Here is an 8,539-nt window from a genome sequence, read left to right as displayed (position 1 = left end):
CTGTATGGGAGTTTGGGGACCTTCCTCAGCTTTTTAAATTTCTTTCTAACACCTGGGACTGACTAAAAAATGAAATGGTGATTAGGATCATGGCTTCCAGCTAGGAAGACTAGGTTAAGTCATGTATATTGAACCATAGTTTGCTCTGCAAATGGTCTTGCTGCTGCCTGAACTCAGTTTTTCTCCTTGGCCGTAAGAGTGTTGCCCTGGATGACACAGAGGTCATGTCAGTTCAAATGGAAGGCCTTGGACAGATAATGAAACTCTTGATCAAAAGAGAAGGATTAGCAGAGAAGGAACCTAACCACTTCTCTATTTGTGAAAGGTCCTGAAGGGAGAAGGGAACATGGACTCAAATTATTCCATCTCCATTGACTCCAGCTACCCCTCGAAGAGGGCAGATGAGGGCATGGGTTTGGCAAAACTGGGTATGAGAAGAGATGGAGAGGATTCTGGGGAATTAGGCCAAGGTGTAGAAGGGGGACCAGAAGGTGGGTTGTGGCATGGAAGGGTGGGGAGGGGTGGTAGAAGGAAGGGGAGGAGAAGAAGGTGGGTTAGAAGGAGGAAGTTGCTCCGTGACCTTTGTCTTGTAAAGGGGAGATGGGGATGGAAGTGGATGGGGTAAGAATGAAAGGGATATGAAAAATGTTGGCTACTGAATGGAGAATATGATCCAATAGGAGGGGGATGGATAGGCAGGGCTGTGGAGAGCAGTAGGAGAGGGCCAGTGTCTCCAGCAGCATGGCCAGGGAAGACTTTTCAGGGCCCCAGTTCCACAACAGGCAGGAATCTGGAGGTGCCATGACCCTAGACAATAAGGCCAGTGCTGTGACACACTGGCTATTGAGGGAAGGGTGGGAGAACAGTACCTTGAAACTGTGGGCATATTGGCATTTTGTCCACTTGTCCTGGTCGACAAAAATTTTCAAGAACACATAGGATGGGAAATTTAAGTGCTCCCTCCAGTGGCCATTGTGTTCAATTGTCCAAGACATACTGAGTTCAGGCCTTGATGCACAGAGAAGAGAAATCAGGCATTCTGGACATGTGGTGTCAGATAGTTCCAATTTAAAAAGATTTTGTAAAAGGCAGCCCCTGGCTTCAATGGCTTCAAATTGTAGGTCTCCATTTCATAAGGCTATTCTCAGGCTGGGAACCAGGACAATGCATCCACAGTGGTAAGCTTTGGGTCTTAAAAAAGGGGAGGTGGGATATTCCCTTGAACAGAGCGTCTTCTGAAGAAGGGTTCCGAGGGGCAAGGCAAGTCCTTATTGTAAATCCCGGTCACTGGCCTCCATCTTTGGAGGCCCTGCTTTTGTGCCCCTTGAACCTTGACCCCTCCCCAAGAAGGGTCAAAGTAGCCCGCCAAACCTTGGCCCCCTCCCCAGAAAAGGTCAAGACCATTCCTCCAGGCTATTTAAACTGCTCCCCGCCCAAGAATAAACCTGTGGTTTTCCCTATTTCTTCCCAGTGGTGGCCCTGTTGCTTCTTTCCAGTTCCCCTCGGGGCCACCGGAGAGGGCCAGAGTCCAGGTAAACCTGGATATCTTTTAATTTGGTTTGTTTTGATTTGGCTTGATTAGAATTCTTGCATCGGCAGAGCTTGTGTTAGAAAATAATCCTAGCACTTATCAGGGGCCCTCCCAAAGCCTTGTCTTTGGCAGGACATCCCCAAAAATCGCAGGAGGCCCTGGGCCTCTAAGGCAATGACTTGGAAGGGACAACTTACCCAGCCAAAAGCCAATCTTAGCCTGACAGAGAGCAGGTATGTGGGGGAGGGTGTTTTCCTATCATGCGGCTCTGGGATGGTGGGGGGAAAACAGCCCTTTGTTGGGATCTCCAGAAGAAAAGTTTCTGCACCCAGATAAGCCTGCTGGATCCAGCAGTCCAAATCAGACCAAATCAAACCCAATTAGAAAAAGCCTAGGTTTAATGGATAAAATGCTCCTGGATGATTTCCCAGCCCCCCAGAAAGAAGACAGGAAAAGAAGGTAAGAAACCCACACATCTGTTTTCTGGGGGTTAGTTTAAATACCCTGTGGGAGTGGTCTTGAGCATCTCTGAGGGAGGGGGTTATCATTTGACGGGCTTTCCAAGATGTGGCAGGGTGCTTGGGGTAAAAGTTACACCAGAACATTCCAGACTCTCTGGGTATATGGATGCCAGATGCTGGGGTGAAGCTTCCAGCAGAATACCTACCACTCATCTCTTCATAGTCTCTTAAAAGAAAAACTCTTTCCATATCTGTGTTGATGGCTTCTATAGAATAAATGTTTCCATTTGTTTGATAGCAAATAGTCTAACCTGCACCTGGTAGTCGTAATGAGCTCTTTTCCTATTCATACTGAGGAGCAAGGGTGAAATCAGGTGAAATATGGGCTTCAGACTTTGAGGGAGTACTGCTATTGAATACTTCTATAAATAAAAATGAAGTTAACAATGCCAGCGATTGAAGACTAGCATGTGTGTCCACTCTACCATTATCATCACTGTTTACAGTGATAGAAGAAACCACAAGATACAGTCTAACTTGAAATAGATCACGACAATAGTATTGTAGGTGGCACCAAATCAGGTTAAGCTGTTCATGGCATACATTATTAAAAGATTAAGTGAAAAGGGAAAGAAACTAAAGGTTAAGAAGAGAGGGGGGGAGGGAGGATGGAGCCTTTTAACTCTTAAAGATCAGTCCTTTTGTCGCTGTGAAATCATTCCCATAAATATGGGTCACAACTTTCTGTATGTCTTATATATCAGTTTTTCTAATGCTTTAAAAGGGGTATATAAATATCACGTAAGGCTTGTAGTTGAAATGAGATAAAATGACAAAATTCCAGTCCAAAGTCAAAAGACCAACTACGAATCTCTTCAGTTACCTCACAAATAAGTGCACCATCTCCTTGCACATTCATTTTCAGTATTCAGAAACTCAGGGAAAGCAGCCTACATCTAGAGGAGCCCCGGTAAATCAGGAGGAGTGTGTGTGGAGGACTGAGAGGTGAAGGCATAGGTGTCCTGCCCTTGGACTAGTTAGGGGGACTTCACACCCACACCGAAAACAAGAAGTGGAATATTGGAGCAGCAAAGAGAGCGGCAATAGTAAAATGGAAAATGAGGTTTAGAGGAGGAATTTCTACCATTCAGAGCTTTCTGGAACCACTGCCAGATCTAGTGCCATAGCTACTGTAGTCATGGCAATGTGATCTTCTAGGACTCAGTAGTAGACACAGAATACTGACATTTCTAAGACTACAAGACATTTCTAGATGTTTCAGTTAATTGAAGGTTAAAGGGTGATTCTTTGATTTTATATATTTTGGAAACTTTGGGGTAATGACTGAATACATACTAACTGACTTAAGTATATGTTTAACATATTGCCATATACTGAATGAAAAGAGTGATCGTATGTGTCATGCAACGAAATACTATGACCAAAAAGCAAACTGCGGAGGTAAGTGTTTATTTGACTCATACTTTCATATCGCTGTTCAATATCAGAGGACGTCATGACAGGAACTCAAACAGGGCAGGAACCCGAAGGCGGGAGCAGATGCAGAGGTCATGGAAGAGTGCTGCACAATGCTTTGCTTCCTATTTCTTGCTCAGCCTGCCTTCTTATTCAATTCATTAGCTCAGGGATGACAACACACACAGTGGGTTGGACCCTTCCCCATCAATCATTAATTAAGAAAATGCCTTATAGCTGTAGCTTATGGGGGCATAGAGGCATTTTCTCAACTGAAGTTGCCTCCTTTCAGATCGCTTTAGCCTGTGTCACATTAAGACTAACCAGCACATTTGGGCTTTTTGTCCTTTGGGCTGTGGTGATCACATTCCTCCTCAGTCAGGGTTGCAGACCAAGATCAGTCTGTAAGCAGCATCTTCATCAGGACTGCATGAGCAGGCAGCCTTATTTTCTGGCCTCAGACAATGAAAAAGAAAGACTACCCAGAAGAGTATATATGTTGTCCCTAACCTATTTGTTCTGAGAACTATCTGCTAATGAATTCTCTCTACATAGCAGACTGCACTTTAATCCTTAGGATAAATGAAACCAAGCAGAAATAATTTTTTTCTATTATTTTATTTACTTTGATTTTTTTGTATAGATTCTGTTAACATTTCCCATATTGGTCTCAAAATTATGATCCTCCTGCCTCTGGCTGCAGAAATTTAGATCTATAGTTTTGAGTTGCCACACCAAGCTTATACTTTTCTGTTTATATTGTGCTGTCTCTATCCAAATTTGTACTGAGACTATTATTCCTTCTTAGACTTGTCAAATATCAGAGGCCATTAGTATTGGCAAGTTTTATCTCAATGTCTGCACAGTTCGTCCCCTGAAGCAATACAGTGTGCACACTGCAGATTCTCAGAGAGGTGCTGCTTAGTCACACACGATGCCGTGTAAAGTGTGCAAGCATTTTAAACTCTATAAACCCTTCCTGTCCCAACAATAATGTGAGAGCCAGGAAGCTGTCTTTAATCATTAAATTGGTTTGCATACCAAGTAGTTCAAGACATCTGCTAAACCCGTATCTCAGGAGCAGGGTCTCATATAGGACTGACCGGTGACTCTCTAAAAGAACTCTTTAACGAAGAGCTGTTTCCTTTAGATACTGAAATCCAATAAAGTCCCTTTTAGCCATGGAGGAAACAAGAGGCTGTTGTTTTCAAAGAATAAGAAGACCTTACCTGGGGTCCTCAAGATAGAAATTTTATGAGTTCCATGAGATAGGAACCAACTCCAGATGTCAGAAACGTAGATTAAGCCCTTTCTGAAGACTTGGAAATGTTGTTGCACATTTCCCACTGCTTAGATTTCTGGTGGGTTTTACACTCTGTGTCATTCAGCAGTGAGACAATGGATTGAGAAACAATAAAAGATATCCTTCCAGTTCTGCATTGTGTGAGTCATCTTTACCATTGTAATTTCCAGACGTGGTCTGAGAAGAAGAGACACTCTGTACATATTTTTTTGGAACGGTATGGGAAGTAGCCTTGCCAAATAAAATAATCAGGAAAGAAGGATGGCAAGGGGTCTGTTGACCTTCCTTTTGTAGTTTAATTGCACTTGTAAGTCTTTGAGTCACTGTGAATGATCCTGGAAGGGCCTATTGATTTGTAAGAACTATTAATATTATTCCCTAAATGCGATGGCCATGATAGAATTACTGAAGCCTTTCAACCATTAAGGAATTCACTTAAAAATATTAATGCTAGTTTATATTTGTAGCTTTAATGGCTTGTTATGTAGTTTCTTATTTAATTTACATAACACAATGGGCTGTAAGCCTTCACTATTTTCTTACTTTCCTTTATTTATATCTTTTTTATGGAACTCCTATTCTTACCTTCTGAATATGAACTTCATAGCTTTGATTAAAGTTGCTTCTTAGTCATGGGTAGCCTCAGCCCAAAATGACTTTCCTTACTGCCTTGATGTGTGTTATCCTTCAGTTATCTTGCCCAGGCTTGTTACCTGGCTTTTAGTCAGGGTCTAAGTGAAGGGATAGAAATGCAAAGTCACCTGAATGACTATATCCTTAGTTGCAAATCAATGCATTTTCATACCATATATTAAGGGGTCACAAATGATAGCTTATATGTAACGATTGGATAGAGACTCTGCCTATTGAAGTGGGGACCAACAAAGGACTCTTATATTGCCATGGGTACCAAAACATCCTTTTTTTTATTCATAGGTCTGAAAGGAGCATGTGGATCCATGTCTCCCCGATCATTAAAAGTAATATGTGCATTATTGAGCAGTAAATTCACATATCAGCTTTTTTCATTTAGATGTGAAAGGCACGCAAAACTTTTCATGCTCCAAAACTCCTAGTGTCTCTTCACATCAATCACTCAAAGAGTTGATTGTTATCATTACCTTTATACAAGCAGTTATTTCATCTTTTCACATTTTAGATTCGTGGAAAGGAAGATGGAGACAAAAGTTTGTATTTCAAACCCCCTCTTCTGTGATTCTAACACATTTCATCAGCTCCTCTCCCAAATCTACCATTATGATCCTATTAGGTCACTGAAATAGCTTTATAAAGAAAAATATTTTTAGCTTTCAAATTAGAATTTCATATTTTTTAAAAAAACCTTTCTGCTATATTACAGCTGTGAAAACTCAAGACTGCCACTTGGCCTTGGTAACCTGGTTCCTTGTTTGCAAAGGGACCAAAATAACAACTGCTTATCTCTGCGGTTCAAGTGAGTCAAACTGGATAAAGAGGATGCTTTGCCAACTCAAAGCAAACCGGATGAAGAGTTACCATTACCAATTTCCTTCAGTGCCACAAAGGCTCGGAGAGTTTATCAGACGATTCTGCAGAGATCCTTCCAAAAGTGAATCCTACTGTTTCCTGAACTATTGAAGTCATTTGGTTTTTCCTATGATCTTTCTATGGGATTTTCCAAAGCTGAGTTATTCCTGTCTTTGACATTCAGCCGTATAAAACTGGAGTCATGTTGGAGACTTGGAATTAAGTTCAAAACCGAACTTAAGGAGCCATTTATTTTTGCTGTTGCCATGCCACTAGGAACACATTATTTATGACAAGCAATTGGCTTCATAAGTCTTGGAATCCTACAGATGACTAGGTACGACCTGCAGTGTCTTTTCATAGGCACATCTGAAAACTAAGTTTTAAGGGCAGGAATGCTGATCACACATAAGTGTACTGTTGTGAAAGCTGTAGAACTAGAAACGCTTTGAAATGGTGTGTGCTCTTCGAGGACAGGAATTAGGTGAGCAAGTTGAAAATAAAATAAAATCAAAGTTCTCAGATACTTGACTTTGTAGACACACACATAACTGGGATTCAATGTAGATAGAGTTGGCTTTCTAGGTCTGTTGTGTTATGGTGATGTAGCTTTGGACTTAAACAATGCATGATACACACACACACACACACACAACATATGCTAGTAGTCACACAGTGGTGGTTCACATTCATCTGTAACTCCAGTTGTAGGGTAACATATTCCATCTTCTGGCCTCCTTGGGCAATAGGTACTAACATGGTAAACATACTTATATACATACAAAACACTTATATAAATAAAATAAAGTGACTAAGTCTAAAATTTTTAAGCATTGTCTATATCAAATACATTCAGAATTTTTCTTGTTATTACTTTCCAAACAATGCAGTATAGCTATTTGTACAAAATTTGCATAATAGTATATATTATAAGTAATCTAGAGGTTATTTAGAGTATATGAAAGTATGTGCATTGGTTATAGACAAACACTACACTTTTTAATAAAAGGAACTTGAACATGTACAAAGTTTGTTATCTATGGATGGCCCTGGAAGCAAAGTTTTATGGATACTGAGGTATTGCTATTCATATGATAGGCAAGATATGGGACACCATATACCATAGAGGATATCATGGGGGAGGGAAAGGCTTTTTGTTCAGGAGTTGGAAAGATCTGGACAACGAGGACACAATTTCAAGGGACTGACCATAGACTGCACAATATCCTTAGTTAAAAGAGATGCTTATGTATGTATCATTTATGTAAAAAGAATAGAAAAACCTCTCTGATTTAAATTAGCACTTCCACTAACGTTCTTGAGTGACAAATGGTTTGATTTAAATCATCACCAATCTTCTTCATGGCAAAGATTGAGCAAAGAAACTCAGAAAGAATAATCTTGCCTGATAATTCATTGAAATCATACAATCACACACACACACACAGACACACCACGAATATATACATATATACCAGATTTGAGGGATTTTTATCTTCAACCACCACAATGCAGAAAGCCACTGAAGCCTTCTCACTAAGTCATTCTCCAAGGAGTAGTCCTGTGTTTGCACCTTGGAGTGCTGATGGCTCTTTTACTCCTATTCTCCTTTTTTTTTTTTTTTTTTTTTTTTTTTTTTTTTTTTTTTTTTTTTTTTTTTGGTTTTTCGAGACAGGGTTTCTCTGCAGCTTTTTTAGAGCCTGTCCTGGAACTAGCTCTTGTAGACCAGGCTGGCCTCGAACTCACAGAGATCTGCCTGCCTCTGCCTCCTGAGTGCTGGGATTAAAGGCGTGCGCCACCACTGCCCGGCTCTTTTACTCCTATTCTCATGGATTTTCAACAGTGCTGGGAGGGGTCCTCTTCCTAGAATCCATAGGCATGCTCAACCTAAGAGAAAAATGCCTGCATAGACTAATGCAGTTAGAAAATGTCTGTATGAATCCAGTGAGGTCTGTTCTCTTCTCATTCCTTCCCTTCCCTCTGCCTTGTTTCATTTTATGACCACCGTCAAACTGATGCCTGGACAGCAGGTTGAAATGCCTTTCAAGTACTTTTGATGACCACCATGAAAGCAAACTGCCCTTGGGCCTTATGTAGACATAGTATCTGAGAATTGTTATAGTCAGTTCCTCACCCATGACTCCCGAAGCTCCCTAACATTGCATCAAGCATCCCAATTCACTGCTTTCCATACCCAGAAGATTCCTTAGAGTATCTTTAAGATCTGAGATCATATAAAACAGCTCCCACTCATAAAAGCAC

At 41.0% G+C, this 8,539-nt stretch overlaps 1 non-coding gene across 1 annotated transcript; it reads left to right on the top strand.

Annotated features, from left to right (window-relative positions):
* The first annotated feature begins 3,803 nt into the window (after nt 1–3,803).
* On the top strand, nt 3,804–3,935 carry LOC119815969. Its single transcript, XR_005285640.1, has one exon.
* The last annotated feature ends 4,604 nt before the right edge of the window (nt 3,936–8,539 follow it).

The sequence above is a fragment of the Arvicola amphibius genome, chromosome 5 (assembly GCF_903992535.2).
Source record: "Arvicola amphibius chromosome 5, mArvAmp1.2, whole genome shotgun sequence".
NCBI classification, from domain to species: domain Eukaryota; kingdom Metazoa; phylum Chordata; class Mammalia; order Rodentia; family Cricetidae; genus Arvicola; species Arvicola amphibius.
Note: the sequence above shows the minus strand (reverse complement) of the source record. Positions and strands in the feature narration are given on the sequence as shown.